This window comes from Heloderma suspectum, chromosome 6 (genome assembly GCF_057233095.1).
Source record: "Heloderma suspectum isolate Gila_16-S chromosome 6, 16-S_ref, whole genome shotgun sequence".
NCBI classification, from domain to species: Eukaryota; Metazoa; Chordata; class Lepidosauria; order Squamata; family Helodermatidae; genus Heloderma; species Heloderma suspectum.
Window position 1 is genome coordinate 17,720,580 of NC_139463.1, and position 18,232 is coordinate 17,738,811.

Genomic DNA, 18,232 nt, shown 5'->3' on the forward strand with positions numbered 1-18,232 from the left:
TTGGCAGTATTCCATAGATGACATGCAATGGCCTTTAGTATTTGACAACTTTGGAGAATTCATATTTGATGCATGCCATGTCAACAAGTTTTAGAAGCTCCCATAGTTTCATAAGTAGCTTGAACTGTGGCATTGGGGGCGGGGGTATAAACCTAAAGGCCACCTCGGCATGCAATGCTATTGTACAGTTCTTTGGATCGCAGGATGTCTTCTTATTCCATTTATTTATTTACTTTTGGTGTACTGCAATGGGAAAACTTGCCTGTCAAGTGTACCCATTTGGCTGGCATGCTGCTGCCAACCTTGCTTCAAAAGGGATTCTTATCATAACTTCAGTGAATCCAATTTTTAAATTTGGAAAATGTATGAGAAAAAATCGTATTTGGAAAATGTATTTCCTGTGTCTGTCATTTGGGGTGTGTGCATGTGTGCCTGCACAGCCCCTTTTGTGTTCCCCATGTCAAATTCTGGGTATCCTTTGATGCTTTTTGTTTAAGCATCTCTCTCTCTCTCTCTCTTTCCAGTGCACATACCATATCTGAGTGACCACTCCAAGTCCAACCAGAATTCCATGTTGTCTTCTGGAGCACAGCTACAGATGTGCAAAAGAAGAAGAGCTCTGCACAGCCGCCTTCCTCCTTCTCTGCTCCAAGCATCTGATCTGGCACCAGGCAGGTCACTGGGTCCCCCACACTGCCTAGATGCCATATACGGGCATACCCACTCCCCTCCCTCTCGAGATTCAGGGGACCAAAGGGTTCATTGAGGAAAATGGTGCCAAGGAGCACACCCACAGCCAGTCAGTGAGTGCTTTTACTTGAATCAGACAGCTCCCTCACGTGCACAGAGGAAGCAAACTGGCAGCTGGGCATTGTATTGTTCTCCTTCTCCCTGCTTCATGATGATGAGCGCAGCAGAGCACATTTTTTTGAGCAGCAGTGGTGGTGTGGTGAAGAAGCTCCAGCCTTGGACCCTTTTTCAAAGTAAGGCAATGCAGCAGCAGCAGCAGCAGAGAAAGTGAAAGACAGAGAGTCTGAAACTCCCCCTACCCCCAGTGAGTGTGGGCTCCTTCACACGGAGCTTTTATCCCGCAATTGAGATTGCTCCTTCATGGAAGTTTGCGGGCTCTTTACATGACTCCGTGAGCCTCCAAGGTGTCTCCTGCACCTAAATGCCCTTTGTTCCATTTTAAAATAGATCACAGATAATGAACTATCAAATTACCCTTTTGTGTTCTGCTTGAGTTCCCTCGGTGAAAAGAGGAAAAGCAGCAAGAAAAGGAGCGAGATCAATGAAAGATAATGGAAGCCTCAGATACGGGGAGAAGGAGGGGGAAGGGGGTGGGGGGAAAGGAAGCAGGTGAAAAAGGGAAAATGAAGCAGAAAACCCCATTTGAAATGCAGGATTTTAGGCTGATGTAGAGATGCCCTGTGCGTGTTGAGGCCCGCCAGCATGCTAGCCAGGTGCCAGCAGTGCCAGCTCATCAAATCCAGTCACCAGAGGAATGAGGAAGGTAGCCTTTTGATTATTGCTGTCTGTATTGCTCTGAGAATATCCCCCCACACACACACACACACTTCGCTTTGCAGGCATGGTCTTAAAATTCATGAGCCTCAGTTTCCCCTTTCTGTGTCTTGCTTGGTCCATCTAAGGTGACCTCCTGTCTCCACTTATGGTGACCAACCTCAGTGGGCACCAGCCACTACTGCACTTGTGACTTCCAACTGTGAAAACGTGAACTCTCTGGGTTGCATGGACGAATGTGCATTTCTAAGTTTATATAATTGCAAGACTGTAAGCCTGAGGGCAGGTGCCTGTTGAAGGCATAGATCAAATGTGTTGCTCAGGATAAAATAATAATACATTTAAAAGTGGTGCACAGTGCCTAGCAGCTTTAGGCAATGTACTGCCTAAATAGTAAACATCATAATCATTTAATAATAATTCAAAAATTATTCAGAACGCCTGCAGCTAGAGCGCATGGACGTAATTCGATCATTTGGCTGGCTGGCTTCCACACTACAAATAACTTCTCTAATCTTCATAAAAGGACTTCCTGTTTGTAAAGGCTCTGATCCTAAACCAGCTTATACAGGAGTAAGGTCCATTGAACTCAGTGGGACTTGCTTCTGAGTAGACATGTCTTGGACTGCACAGTGTATATCTGAAGATCCTCCACAGCATTATGAAGTGACCAAGAGTAACTGGCAAGGTGTGAATTTGCTCATGAATTGCACAACATGCCAATATATGGTTAAGAGGTCTGTTCACTTGCTTTGCACCAATAAGTACATAAGCTACAGCGGTGCACTGATGTAATGATTTCCAAATGGTGAGGTGGTAGGGTAATCAAATGCAAAAGGTGCACCCCAGGGCTCCTGTGTAGTTGCTGTCAAGAACTCAATTTTCTTTTTGTGCTCTGTGTGCCCAGGCTGAAGTGGCACATAATGATGCAACCATCTGTTATCTCAAGATGTCTCTAGTCTTCAAGGCCAGAAGGTCTCAGCTAATTGGACTGAATGATCTCAGCTGCATTCCTGTGGGAACTTCACCCTCCCCTATGGGGTTTGGGAATGCTGCTCTAGTCAGGCTGTTATTGGCTAACTGAGATCTTCCTTGAGTTGTTAGGGGGTTGAGCATAAAAGGAGGGGATTCAGAGCTTTCTGTTTGTCCTCGTCTTCATGCTTCAACTTGCCTTCATGCTTCTGGTTCTTCAGATCCTCGACTGGGTCCTGTCCTATTGGGACACTCATGCTTAGGTAATGTATAGGGCAGGCTTAGGACAATTTTGTTGTTTACTGCTTGGAATATTGTTTCACAAGGTTACCCTGGTTCTTCTATGCCTTTGTATTCCTCTTCGCCTTTCCCTTGTAAATAAACTTAACACCTACCTCAACAGCTGTGTGCTTCTTTCCAAGTAAGCCTTAGTGCTAAGAGCCTTCTGCTTGGTTAATTGCTACTGTTTATCATTTCAGGCTTGGGGCTTGAAAATAGGGTGTAGTGATTTGACACCCAATTTCATAAGCCTCAAGAGTGTTCTGCAAGGCCTGAGGGTCCCCTGGCTCAGGCTGTGGTGGACGTAAGGGCTGATGGCAGCCTACTTGGTTATTGTTTATCCCTGCCTACACTGTAGGGAGCTAGAGCATACCCACTCCTCCCTTCACAGTTGCGAAGGATACAGCTTTCAGCACCAAACTGTTAAGGTTTCAGGAGGTGTGACCTTCATTACAGGTGATGACCCTATGCAGGGCTAGCATCAAGGCTAGGCATGGTTGGGCATCTGCCAAGGGCCCACACCCCAGCAGAGGCCCACTGACAAGAGCTCTCTAGAGTTGCTCCTCCTCTTCACCATCGCAACCCGCTTGTTCATCTGCCTCTTGCTCTGGCCCAGACAACAGTGGCAGTGAGAAGGAGGAGCTATAGATACCGCTATTGCTATTGCTCCTCCTCCGCCTCTTTCTCATCATTGCTACCACTTGCTTGCTTGACAGGCAGAGAGCCAATGAGCAACTAGGCAGTGGCATCTGCTGCTCCTCCTTCTCATCACCTCCATTGTCTGGGCCAGAGTGAGAACAAGCACATTACAATGGTGAAGAGGATGAGCAATTCCAGGGGGCTCTTGTCACTGCATCCCTGTTGGATTGTGGGCCTACAGCAGGCTCCCGACCGTGCCTACCCTTGACGTCAGCCCTGGTTAGCTGGTGTAGGCAATTAGGTAGGCATTTGCATGTATTTCTGAGCTGCATGGGAAACACTCACTTCCACTAAATCAAGACAGTACTGTGTGCATTGAGTGCATCCTACAACTCTTGCAGCATTCCAGAGCATTTATGATCCTGGCAGCTATTCCAGTTATGCCTTTTGGAACCCAATTGAGTTTTTATTGGGTAATGTCCAATAAATCGATGACCCATAGCACACATGAACAGCCAGCCCATGTGTCTGAAGCTCTTCTGTAACAATATATACTTGAGTCCTTGGATCCAGTAGGGCCCAAGAGTGGTGCATCCATAGGATCTGCCCTGGAGTCTCCTCTAGGGGAAATCAAATCCTCCTGATCCCAACATGTACTGGAGGCTGCAGATGGGTCAATATTTGTCCCATCACATTGCTGCTTGAGGCATGGCTGATTCCATAAGCATGTCTGAACATCATGATCTTCTATAGATAAGGTTACGCTATATATTAATGGACAGAACAGGTAAGACTGCCAAGCCAATCAATAAAAGGAAGAGGCGGGTCGCGGGAAAGAACAGCTTCAGTAGGTTTGCTTTTCTATGATTTTCTTTGCTTTGGGGCCAGCAATTGCCAGAAAAGCAAGAGTCTAACCATCCTTTAAGATTTGCATTTGAAGCTGCATTAGAAAGCAAATTACCAGGTGGGCTCTCTGCCCAAATCCATCCCAAATCACTGGACTCCACCCTGTACCCATCAAAGTACACTGGGTTCTACCCAATGGCGTTAATCCCAGACCCACTCTTGCTTCTATCCAGGGTTGCAGCCAGGGGTTAGCATTGCTAGGCACTGGCCAAGGTCCACATCCCATCAGGGAGCCTTTTGACAATCCCTGGAGCCCCTTGGCCATGCTGCTTCTCTACTCCTTCCTGTTATATAATTCTAAATCACCAATCTATGTTATCTAGAACTGAGATGAAGGCTTTCAGAAGATTTTTCTTTATTAGGTGGCTGCAGCAGCAGGGAAGACCAAAGGACCTGCCACGGGACTTCTTTCCTACTTGCCCTGTCCTTGAATCGGAAGCTCTCAAAGTGCATAGGCTAGTTTTGAAGGCTAGATACAATCTCCAGGTTTAGAGGCAATATGCCACTGAACACCAGTTGCTAGGAAGCAACAATGGGAGAGGGCAATTGCCTTCATGTCCTGCTTGTGGCCTTCCGGGAGGTATCTTGTTGCCCATCATGGACACAGGATACTTGGCTAGATGGTATGATCCGATGGCCTTTTATGTTCTTAGTCCATTGTTTTATCTATTCTGTAGCACACTTTATTTCTTTACCCACATTCACTGAGAGACTTTTCAATGTCATCTGTATGTTAGTGTACAATGTCATGCAGTTGCTTAATCATTTACTTGCCCCTTCTGTCATTAGCACTGCAGATGCAATTCACTCTTTAAGCTTGGGAAGAGTGCTTCATTTCTCCCTGGAGTAGCAGTGGGCCCAAAGCGCTGCTGCTTGCCCCTGCTTTCTCCCATCAGCAAAAATGCATCTCAGTTCTGCACTGCACCATTTGCTCTCTGTGCCAACAACTTGTCTAGCCATTTTATGGGGAATCTGAGTCCAAGCAGGAATTTTAACCAGCTTCTTGCCCATGCCCAACAGTTGTATTTGCAACAGTGATAATTATCATGACTCCCATCATGCCATAAGGAGTGTGCCATTTTCTTTCTGCCTTTAAACATCTGGATGTGCCTCAAGTTTCATATAAAGCGAAGACATCCATTTTTTACTCTGGTTTTAATCTGTTTTAAACTTGTAAAGATTTTATATTATGTTTCATCATGTTCTATTTTAGGGGTTCAATTTTCGTGAACCAGCCAGGGAGCTTTGGCTATTGGGCAGTATAGAAATGTCATAAACAAACAAACAAATAACAAATAGAATACAATGCAGCACAGGATTTAAGCATATGTAGGCACAGCAGCTTTAAATTCAGAGGCAATTTACTGGAATAGCTAAAAACTATGTATATGATGATGATGACGATGATAGTACGCAAGAGGACATAGAATGGCCTGCTGGTTGAAATGTTCCTGCTGACCTCTTTGAAGGTTTTAAAATGGAAATTAGGGCACAATCCTGTCGGGATAGGCGACTGCCTCTGAACTCGGAGGTGACTGCCTATCCAGTGCAGGGCAGGAGAAGCACGGAGAGGATCGTCCCCTCCGCACTTCAGCCACCCTGCATTCACAGCTAGACAGCCCATTTTGGTTGTCTAGCTGCGGGACGTTGGAGCGGGGGGACGGGGACGCTGGGCGATGCATAGGAAGCGTCGGAACTGCACTTCCCCCCTCCCTGGCATGCTCCCCAGGAATGCCCCATTTTTGCCGCTCCACGCTCCTCTTCCGAGAGCAGAGTGCGGGGCCGTTCCACGCTGCCTACAAGGCAGTGAGGAAGGGGGTGGAAGTTGGTTCCCGGGAACTGACCTATCCTATGGCTGTCTAGCCGCTGACTAGCGGCCACAGGATTGTGCTCTTAAGGACTCTATTATTCTGGCAGGCCTTCCCTTTTTAGAATTTTCATTCCCCTTTGTTGACTGTTATATACTGCTTTTATGCTGTGTTGTTTTTATTGTTGGCTTTTTTTGTTAAATTGCTTTTATCTTCGTACACCGCCTGGAGTATTTGTATATTGGTGGGTTAGAAATTGAATAAATAATAAACAATAAATAAATATTATTAATTTCACTTGGAAATCATAATGTAAAATGAAAGAGGGTATTTAAAGTGAAACCTCTCTCAAGGGGTGTAAGCTGGCTTGTTGTTCAAGGGCTTCTAAACTGGATGGGTACTGTTTTTATTGCTGTGTTTTTAATTGTGTATTAATAGAACTGGTCTTATGCTTTAATCAAATTTCTATTTTTATCTGCATTTTATTATTGTTGGAGCCAGTCTACATTACAACTTTAAACTGGTTTCAAACCGGTTTATCTAAAGGGATCTTGCAGTTTCATGAGGGTACTGAGAATTCTTTGCTAGAGACCCCAGTCCCCTGCCCAAGCAGTCCCTCTTCCTAGAGCTACAATTCCCAGAATTCCTGTATTTGGTAGCCATAATCACTAAAAACAGGTTTGAAACCAGTTTAAAGTTGTAATGTAGATTGCCCCTTAGTTGCCTTGAGTGCCATTTTTGGCAGAAAGGCATAATAGAAATGTAATAACTAACTAACTAACTAACTAACTAACTAACTAACTAACTAACTAACCAAACAAACCTTTGTCCCATTATGGTGTAAAGAGGCAATGTACATACACACATTAATTGCTCAGTTTCTAAACATCCTTGTCCAGGCCATTTCACAGTGTCCAAGATGGCACCAGCCACATAGGCTCTGGGCTCAGAAACAGCTCAAGCTAAGACACATATTCTTTTTGTGAGCATCAGGAAGAATAAGCAGGAAAAAAAGCAGTGCCCAGGTACAGCTCTTAAAAAACAAAACAAAACTTGAACCCACCAATACTGGGTAAAGGGTGTGCTCCTAACCATTGTAATATGAAACAATCAATATTTTAGAAGCAGAAAAGAGACTTAGAGGCAGGACTTGGGAAAAGCCAGTCTAGGAAGCTTATAATAATACCAGGCACCCAATCAGGGAAGCCTATGCTAATATAAGCTAATATACCTATTCCCCATTCTAATATAGGTTGACTCAAATTACCAGGAAGAGCAAGATTTCTCCTTGAACCCTCACAGGGTAGTCTGGCCAGTGATTAGGAAATTACCTGAGAGCTGATGAATTGATCAGGAAATCACTAGGCAAGAAGAAGCCATAGAGAGGAGAGAGGAAAGGGGTCGGGGTAGGATGGGGAGAAGCTAAACCTTATTGCTAGGATGCCAGATAAGAAAAATACAGAAACATCTGACTAATTTACAAGTTTTCCTGGTTCCCAAAATGGGAGAGTGAAACTGTTAGTCATCATAACCAGGTGGATGAGTGAGGTCCACCAGCCTTTCATCAGTACGTTTCCCATTCCCTATATATCCTCTTCCTTTGGGCAAACTACATGGTGCTGAAAGGCAGCAATTCGCTTATATGGGGAAAAGGAAAGGACTGCGCTTGGGGATACTAACTGGGTGGCAGCTAATCCTCCTTCTCAAGGCTGGCCCTATCATTTGGCAGAGTGAGATGATTGCCCCAGGCAGCAGAGTTCGGTTGCTAATTGTTCATCATTTAGTTTATTACTGTATCTTTTTACTGCCAAGGAGTGGGCTGTTTGTGGGGTTTTCTGCCTCAGGTGCCATAACAACTTGGCTGGTCTTGGGTACTGTGTGCCTTGACTTTGGCGCTGGCAGTAAGGGGCAGAGGGCAACCATTTGTTACTTTGCCTCAGCAGTAAAATGTCGTGGATCGACCCTGCTTCTCCTTTCCCCCTAGTGATCTCAGTTAAGTGAGCAGGAAGTTTTTGAGAATTTTGAGAGGCCATTTGTGCACAGCTCTACGAATATTTCTGACTTTCTGAATTATAGTGCAGCAGAAATGATTCCAAGAAGTCACGTATTTTCACCCCTGCATGGCAAATGACTCCCTCTTGCAACTCCCTCTTCTGCTAACATTTCAGGAGTCCTGCTTGCTCCCACTGCATTGGCCAATGGACATATGCAATACCCAATTTAAAGTGAGTCCTGTGCTGAAGGTAGGGATTGAAGGTACCCTGGGTTTGATAAACTTGGAGACTACAATCAGGGGGCAACTCTCCCCTCTCAGGTTGTTCCTACGTGTGTGTTTTGGGAAGGGACCATGGCTCAGTGAGAGAGCGCAGGCTTAGCATGCAGAAGATCCCTGGTTCAACCCCTGGCATCTCCAGCTCAAAGGATCAGGTAGCACATAATGGGGAAAACCTCATCCTGAGACCCTGGAGAGCAGCTATGTATCAGAGTAGGTGTTACTAGGCTAGACGGACAAATAGTTTGAACTGATATAAGGCAGCTTCCTATGTTCCAGCCTGATTGGTTCCATCTGTCTGCTCATTGGATGTTCATAGGTTGCATCACTGAGCACACTTTAAACTCTGTGTAGTCTGTTTAAACCCTGAGTAATTGTGGGCGAGTGAGTGTGCTGACGCCTGCCTGCCTACTCTTGCTGAGCTAAACTTTTTTTTTTAATTGGCATTTCACTGGCTTCTATCTGCAGATACAATTAGGCTATAATGATAAGTTTTATCTGATGGTAACTGCAGGTGAAACATATGTTAAAGCATTGGAACATTTTGTATTGAAATCTCTACCTTCAAGGCCTTTTCAAGTTTGTCACGTGCACATGGTGCTTATTTCCAAATGCGCTGAGCTCCATGCTAAAGTTCTCATAAACTGTTTGAAGAGACACAAAGAGTTTACTCCTTTCTAGCTGTTTGCAAACTGTGGAGCGCATCATTCCATTATTAGTTAGGTCCAGGTGTTGTACTGTTGGTGGGGGAATATTATTTTTTAATGCTCTCCCATGTAAACATTCTCAGCAAGTAATATTTCTTATTTATTTCAAACATTTTAAGAAGCTGCCTTTCAGGGCAAAACTCTCCTAGGGTAGCTTACATTAAAAACTATCATAGCAATAAAACTACAGTATAAAATTGAAACACTAAAACATGTTGGCATTAAAACAGAAAGCTATCACATCAGGTTTGGGCAGCAATGGAGATGGTAGAAAGCAGGGGGAGGCTACGACCCAGGTGAGCCTGAGGAGAGACAGGGCTCAGGCATTGCTGATAAAAGCTGATTGTGGAGGGAGGGTTTCAGGTGCTAGCTTTGGAAACGGTGGCTGTTTGCTCTGAGAGGGAGTAACCAGGGCTGTGTTTCCACCAGCGATTTACTCCAGCCTGCCTGCACCATGAGATCTCTGTGGTTCCATGACGTTGTGGCCATTCAGCCCCAGTGTCACATTTTGTCGCTGAAAAAATGCTTCTTCTGAGACTTCTTATAGTCCGACTTTTCCCGGTTATGGCGGCTTCGTTACTTACCTGTTTCCACAACTGCACTGGGTTTGGTATCATAGTCCTGCCCATGGGGCGTGTAGCCCAGCCTTTGTGGGTGTGTCGCTCTGACCTCAGTGACCCAACCCTTTCCCTCCCTGTTTTCCGGAATCATAGAAGCATAGAATAGTAGGGTTGGAAGGGGCCTACAAGGCCATCGAGTCCAACCCCCTGCTCAGTGCAGGAATCCAAGTCAGAGCATCCCTGACAGATGGCTGTCCAGCCTCGTCTTGAATGCCTCCAGTGTGGGAGAGCCCACTACTGTTGTTCACTGCTGTTTTGGAGCAGGATGCGGAGGGACCAACTTTTAAAATATCATTGAAAATAAGCACTAGAACACACAGCCCATGACCCCAGTCAAGGGGTGTTTTCTCCCATTGTGCAGAATCAGGCTTGTCCTATCAATGACCACAGAAATGACAGAGAAGCCCCTCAATTGACACGGCACGTATCAAAGCCCTCAGTTCTTGAAATGTGATTAAGCGCAATCTCGAGGCTTCTTGACAGCTTCCAAATAGAGATCCTGTGTGTTAAAATGGGGGCTGGTTTTGTTCTCTTTCCCACAACAAATTCATTACTGTCTTGTCAGAAGTAACTCCCATTGTGGTCAGTGAGGTCCTCTGGGTTAAAATGGGGGCTAGTTTCCCTCTTTGTGTTCTCCCCCCCCCGCACTCTTTCCCAGCACAAGCATATGTGTGTTACTCGGAAGTAACTCCCATTGTGCTCAGTGAAGCTTGCTCCTGAAATGCAAGTGCATCTGGATTTTCAAGGGAAAGGAGAAAGGGAGGGGGGAGAAGGGGAAAGCCTTTTTAAAAAAACCTGTACTCCTCCATTAGCTTCTCCTTCTGTTGTCCTGGAAACACGGCCAAGGAAGCGGGAACACTGAAGTTCTGTGAAGGAGAGGGGGAGATGATCCTGGAGGGAGCAGTCAGGCAGAGATGAAAAGATGCACACAAAAGCACCGGTTTTAGGGGCAAGACAGAAAGTTTAAAGGGGTGTGGGATGCTCCAGACACAGCGCTTTAATTATCCACCACTTCATTATGCACAAAAAGGTAAAGGTGTCCCCAACCAGTCGTGTCTGACTCTAGGGTGTGGTGCTCATCTCCATTTCTAAGCCGAAGAGCCAGCGCTGTGGTCATGTGGCCGGCATGACTGAACACCGAGGTGCACGGAACGCTGTTACCTTTCCCGCCGCCGAGGCGGCACCTATTTATCTACTTGCAATTTCTTGCTTTCGAACTGCTAGGTTGGCAGGAGCTGGGACTGAAGACGGGAGCTCACTCCGTCACGCAGCACTCGGGTCTCAAACTGCTGTCCTGCCGACCTTCCGGTCTGCAGTTCAGCATCTTAACCACCCGTTTCAGGGGCAACAAGGAAGGTTTGGGGGGGGGTGCTCCAGACACAGTGCTCTGATTTTTCTCTCCTTCTCTAAAGCAAAACAAAAGGGCTGGGAAGGCAAGGAGGAGACTGGCCAGAGCAGGAAACTTCAGCGGGGCAGAGGGGGCAAGGGAGTGGGGAACTGGAAACAGGAGGAGGAGGGAAAACAGATGGGGTAAGCAGACCCAACTCACTCCAAGAAGGCTCCACCCAGCCATCAAGAGAATAACACGATTAGGGCTCCGTGGAATCAACGCAGCCTGCCAGGGTACACCGACGATAGACTGGGTCCTTTTGGGACATGGAAACATGCGCAAGAGAAAATGCGCTTGGGGAAATAGCGCAACAAAATTGGAAAAGAAGTGAAGGTGATAGTGTGGAAACACACCCCAGAGCTCTGAGTGTCTGTGGGAGTGACTGCCCATAGTCCTCTTCCTGCTGTGCTACTTTTCTGCTTGCAAGGAGGGGTTTTGTTTTGTTTTACATTGGGGAATGTTCAGAAAGGTGTAGTTTCCCTAGCTGTAGTCTGATGTGGTACAGTCTATTCTACTCCTTCAGGACTGTACCACTTCATTCTACTACATGTGTAGAACCAGCTATAGGGGTTTGGGGGCAGGTGCTGGTGGTAAAAACGTGGCTGAGCTGCCTTGGGATCAGGGGTACGCTGGAGCGGAACTGGAGATTTGTAACCTATCATCAATAGGCCTGCTCTGAAATATAAGGAAATCTCAAAAATGGACAGCTTTGCAATTATTATAGAGCAAGGGTGGGAAGGAGGTAGGTCCCGATCTACCGGTAGATCTCCAGGTGACTTCTCATAGATCAGCAAGGATTTCCAGCTCCCAATTATTCAACAGTAGCAACAAGAAAATGACTCTCCTCCACCCCTAAATTATACTGTTGAAAGGATGAAAGTTTGGAGTCACCCGGCCTGGATTTTGTGGGGAAGGGACTCTGAACTCCATTCAGTTCTAGTACCCAAAACAAATTCCTGGGCTCAGAATTCTTTCATTCTAAGTGTATGACTTTTGCACCAGGCTCTAGTTGGTGGGTCTCAGGGATCAAGTAAAAAGTAAAGTGGATCCCACAAGCCTGAAATCCACCCAGCCCTCTTACAGAGCACTGGGCCTCATGTGAGTGATGGGTGGGTGAAGTTCCACAAAGGAACATAATCCAGGACGCAAGTGGTACCTTCCATTCCCACCAGCCGAGATCTGGAAGGCATGAATGCCATCTGTCAGTGGACTCCCGCCAATCCATGTTAGATTTGGAGGATAATAACTATACCTTCACTGCCCTGTTCAGTGGTATAGTGGCAAATTTTGAAGTTCAGGCACTCTTCATGACAGTCTGCATAGCCACACCCCCAAGGAGAGTCCAGCTGTGTCCACACGTATCAAAAGTTTTAGGAGAGAGGTCAGAGAGATGCTGTTCTGCTCCCCCTCTAATGCCAGTGTTGGGATATAGCTGGCAGCATCCATGCCTGCTTTGGAAAGGAAGTGTAGTGTAGATCCTGTGTTTTCCTCATGGCATGTGGTTCCACCCATAGAAGAGACTTCCTGGCATCAGGCAGTCCCCCTGGACCATTAACCAGCTGCACTGGTTACCGGTGTGTTTCCAAGGCCAATTCAAAGTGCTGGTTTTGACCTTTAAAGCCTTAAACGGTTTGGGACCAAGTGACTTGAAGGACGGCCTTCACCCATATCAGCCTGCCCACACTTTAAATCATAAAGAGAGGCTGTTCTCATTTGCTCATCCGTGAGAGCAGTTAGGTGGGTGATCACACATGAGAGGGCCTTCTCCGCAGTGGCCCCACACCTTTGGAACAAGTAGCCATCAGAAATCCGCCATGCTCCGTCACTGCAGGCTTTTAAGAAGCTCTTGAAAACGTATTATTTTACCATAGCCTTCTCTTGTTATGATTGGTGTTGTTGCTGTTACTGCCATTGTTGTTGTCACTGGCTTTATTGTTGGTATTTATTGTTGTTTTTATGTTTTTAGCGCTTTTTATTATTTTACCTGTTTTTATGTATTTTGTTGCTATGAGCCACCTTTGGAGGGCTTCTGCCCTGAAAGGCAGCCAAGAAATTTTTTACATATATAAATGAATATAACTTGCCACTGGCAGAGGTTTCATCGCACATTCAGGCTGGCAGGCAATGGTTACCACTGAAAACATGCTGCTGGTCCAAGAATGTGCTTTAACCCTTTGTTTCTGTGTTTGGAATCAGCCTGCTCTTTGCAATGGGAGGAAAACTCCTATTGGCCCCAACATGATAAAAGTCATGCTTAGTTTAGCCCTCAGGTAATGTCTTCAACTGCTTGATTGTTGAGTATTGTTGATTATTTAAAATATCTTCAATGTCTTTTGATATTTTAAATGGACTGGGTTCAGAGTAAGTTAGATCCCATTGAAATAAATGGGACAAGTTAGACTTAAGTCTCACTGATTTCGGTGGGAACTAAATTCAGTTAACATAGTCTGGATCCAACTCAATGCCTTTTGATATGTTGTTAACTAAATAGTTCTTTAAACCTTCCCCCTCCAAGAGCAGATGAGCATGCATGTTAATAGACATGCTTCCTTTCATGTAAGGAAGAAATCAAGTAATTAAATAAAAGTGTCACAAATGCTCTGGGAGGTGGTTAGGTGAGCGGTAGGAATGTGTTAGCCATCATGGGCAATATCTAACAGAAGAACTTGCAGCAGTAACATTCCAAAATGTAAGCACAGAATTGCAGAAGTGCTGTTGTCACTCTGGTATATGTGCACACACGTGCATGAATGCTTATGCACATTGTTTGGGCTTTTCTCAGAGTGCACCTTGATGAACTATGATCATCTGCAAAATTGGTTTGACAAGAGACCATGATGGGACTCACAGGCACAAAATGAACCCAGGACCATCTCAAGTTATTTTGGCATGCTAGGCAAGGTACAGTTTTGGCACATTTCTCATGTATTGAACATCTGCATTAAAGTCCACATACAGAAATATATGCAGCAGAATGAGTAAGGAATGCTCCCTGCCCCTGGTGACATCATTAAGAATCAACCCCACTTGTTTATTCACAGTCATGCCTCCCTCCTGGGTCCCATTTTTTCTGCTCATGCTGCAGTTGTGACTTGCAGAGCAGTCCTATGCATATTTATTCAGAAGTAAGTCAAATTAAAGTTCAATGGAATTTATTCCTATGGAAGTGTTCATAGGGTTGCAGCCTGAGTGTTGGGAACTGACACAGATAAAGGATCATGGTTAGGCATTAATTTTCACATGCAATTACTCATTCCATCTCTGCAGCACTGTTAAGCTGCACCCAAGAGTGAACTCCCAAGGGACGAGTTTAGGCTGTAAGTATCAAAGCATTCCCCAATGGTAAGTGCATGGGAATGTCCCATTGTTTTTATGTAACCTATTATGGGTGTCCTGATGTTTTCAGAAAGTCCCATGCAGGATTCCAACTTATAGTTTAGACACAAAAGGCATTTCATAGAATCATAGAATAGTAGGGTTGGAAGGGGCCTATAAGACCATTGAGTCCAACCCCCTGCTCAATGCAGGAATCTAAGTCAAAGCATCCCTGACAGATGGCTGTCCAGCTTCATTTTGAATGCCTCCAAGTGTGGGAGAGCCCACTACCTCCCTAGGTAATTGGTTCCATTTTCATATTGCTCTAACATCTTCCTGATGTTCATCTGGAATCTGGCTTCCTGTAACTTGAGCCCATGATTCCATGTCCTGCACTCTGGGATGATCAAGAAGAGATCCTGTCCTTCCTCTCTGTGATAACCTTTCAAGTACTTGAAGAGCGCTATCATATCTCCCCTCAGTCTTCTCTTCTCAAGGCTAAACATGCCCAGTTCTTTCAGACTCTCCTCATAGGGCTTTGTTTCCAGTCCCCTGATCATCTTCGTTGCCCTCCTGCATTTGTATGTCTTGCCAGGCATGCAGAACCCAAGAGTCGAGTCATGTTATATGGGAACATTGAAGAGTAACCCATTTAGCGTGTCAAGCTTTCTTTATACTGCGTCAGACTCATAAAGTGGTCTGCTAACAAGACCTCTGTTTGGCCAGTTGGGAATGGTCCCTAAAGATCACTGGAGAAGCAGTTGTTTCATCAGCGGTTCATGCTCATTATACGTGTCCCCTATTAACACCTGGCTGCTGTATTATGGATTAATTGTCATTTCTGAGCACTCTCAAAAGTAGTCCTATGAGCAACTCTATCTTGTCTGGATTAAGCTGCAATTTATTTGCCTGCATCCAGTCCATTGTTACCTTCAGACAACAGATCAGGACCTCCACTGCCTCCTTGGTCTGAGAGGGAAAGGAGAGATAGAGTTGGGTGTCATCTTCATATTGGCAACATTGAACCCCCAAACTCCAGGTGACCTCCCCCAGAAATTTCATATAGATGTTAAATAGTACCTGGGACAAGAGGGAACCCTGTGGGATACCAATGGTCAATGTGTCAAACTGACTTCCCCAGCACCATCTTCTGAACAAGCCCTCCAGGATGGACCTGAGCCACAATAAAATCCCCCAAATTCAATTCTGGTGAATCGGCTCAGACGATCTCCAGGTCAGTGGTATCAAACTTTGTTGGGAGGTCCAGCAGAACCAACAGGGGTGCAGTCCCTCTATCCAGTTCCCAGTGCAGGCCATCCACCAAGCTGACCAAGGCTATTTTGATACCAAAACTGGGCCTTAAACTGGATTGAGATGGGTCTAGCTAATCAATTTCAACCAAGAAAACCTGGAGCTTGAGCACTTTGCCCCAAAATGGAATATCAGAGACTAGCTAGAAATTCTCCAGTACAGTGGGATTAAGAGAGTGGTTTGCCTAAAGCCACCTAGTGACAAAGTGGAGACAAGATTTAAGCCAAGAGCTTCCTAGACCATAACTCAGTCTCCTAACCACTACCCTATATCAGATTTATTTTCTCTGATACTTTCTTGAAGTTGAAAACCTTCCTCCCCAGAAAGAAAACAACAACTCTATGACTGATTTTCCCCCTTCTACCCATAGCAGGGCCAAACTAAATGTTCATCCAATCACACATAGCAGAGTCCTGCGTGATTGGATGCATGCGTAGTTTGGCCCTAAGTTTGCTTCTTTCCCAGACTCCCTTTGTACCAATCAACCAAAAAAACACAAGCTCATTGCTACTGAAATCACCATGCAGCTATTTGGATAGCAAAGGCTTCTTTTTTAACTGAGCCAGAAGATGTGTTATCTGCTTCTCTGTTCTAACATTTTAGTTTTATGGTTCTTTCATTACTGATTGACGCTGCAAACCTCTACCCACTTTACCTGGGAGTAAGCCCAATTGAACTCAGTGGACTTACTTCTGAGCAGACATGTAGGCAGTTAATGACAAAGTAGATTTCGTGTATGTTTTGCCTTTACTTTCAACGGGTCTTTTTGGAATATAGATTACTATATTTTGGGTAAGCCACCTGTGGGCCCATCAGGCAGTGTATACTACATACAGTCAGCCAGTAAATAAATACCATCCCACTCAGTCCCATACCCATATAAAACAGAGAGATTTTACCTGGATAAGGTGGTTGCTTCCTGCTGCCAGCTCCTGCAGAACACAAAATCTACCTGTTCATGCAGCAGCTGGCAAGGCAGCAGGATATAAAACAGTTTATGCCACACCTTCTGAAGAGGGAGGAGGAAATCTAACAGCTCTCCATCAGTCACTTCTCCACTGCTGAAGAAGTACTCATTGGAGCATGGATGGATTCCTGGTTAATTTAAAAAGCAGCTACACTTTCTTCTTCTTCTTCTTCTTCTTCTTCTTCTTCTTCTTCTTCTTCTTCTTCTTCTTCTCCTCCTCCTCCTTCTTTGACAATTCTTTCTCCTTTCTTCTTTCTCCTAATGTCTGGATATTTGCACATTAATTTACATTCTTTCCCCCCTTTACATGCAGTCTGGTAGTACCGGATGTGTTTTCTCTCAAGCTTCTGTCCATAGCTGATAGTAGAACACCTGGTCAACTCCATGACAAAGAATCAGGGAACTTCTTTTCTTCTCATCATTAGTTCCATGTCACTGGCCAACAGTTACAGGTTTACAAAAAGTTCTCTTTCAGACAAAACATGGAAGGAAAGTAAAAACACAGAATCTATCTATCTATCTATCTATCTATCTATCTATCTATCTATCTAATCACCTATATCATATATCTCCCAGGTTTATTAATGTAGACAGAACTCAGAGCTGCTTCACACTTTATATAGGTATGCTAGTAAGTATGCTGGTGTTTGCTTCTGTAAATATGAAGGATAGTGGTAAATACTGTTAGCTGGTGGTTTGTAGGTGGTTGATCTGCCCAGCTAGGTGATGTTCAACCTGTTCTGGAGGGGGTTGCACTCCCTCTAAAGGATCAGGTTTGAAGTTTGGGGATGCTCCTGGACCCAGAACTGTCACTTGAGACACAGGTGGACTCAGTGGCACAGAGCACCTTTTATCAGTTTTGGCTGATACACCAACTTCACCCTTATCTCGACACAGATATCCTAGCTACAGTTACCCATGCTCTGATAACCTCTCATCTGGATTACTGCAATGTATTATACATGGGGCTTCCTTTAAAAATGGTCTGGAAACTTCAACTTCAGATCCAAGTAGGGCTCGTTTGAAGTGGACTGAATCCAAATAGAGACCAGTGTGTTGTAGGTGGGATAGCAGTACTAGGCAGGGAGGTGCTTAACCTTTTCTCCCCTTTACCAGAAGGAGAAGAGGAAAGGCACAATACAGGTAACTGGCCAGAAGGACATTATGGTTGATGGTATCCAAAGCAACCCTGTTGACTCAAAAGAATCAACAGAGTTCAATTCCTCTTGTCTATGTCCTGGTGAAAGTCACTATCAACCAGGGCACAGTGGTGCAGTGAGATAATGTTAGACTCTGAACTAAATGCCCTTATCCCCCTTCCCTTTTTATATGGTAATGCCTATTACCTATTTCAAAAACCTGTTTCAAAAGCTGGTAAGCCTTGCTATGTTGGTTGGCCTTCCACCTAGGGATGAATAGATTTTGTAAAATCCATTCCATCTGTGTTTTGCTGATTGTCCGGTGCCTTTCGTTCCATCATCTGCTCATTGATGGAATCCTGTTTTTTCCCCAATGTCCTGAA

At 45.1% G+C, this 18,232-nt stretch overlaps 1 protein-coding gene across 3 annotated transcripts in view; it reads right to left on the reverse strand.

Annotated features, from left to right (window-relative positions):
- The window catches only part of LOC146340505 (transmembrane protein 45B-like), a 36,816-nt gene extending 20,113 nt beyond the window's left edge, over positions 1–16,703 (reverse strand). Inside the window, exons 1-3 of one of the 3 annotated variants that reach the window (XM_084807270.1) lie at positions 16,643–16,703; positions 10,523–10,593; positions 8,963–9,044 (exon numbers count right to left, since the gene is read on the reverse strand). The gene's annotated coding sequence lies outside the window, so the exon portion shown is untranslated. The remainder of the gene's footprint in view (positions 1–8,962; positions 9,045–10,522; positions 10,594–16,642) is intronic. The other 2 variants (XM_084807269.1, XM_084807268.1) reach the window with 2 other exon arrangements.
- Between the last annotated feature and the right edge of the window lie 1,529 nt (positions 16,704–18,232).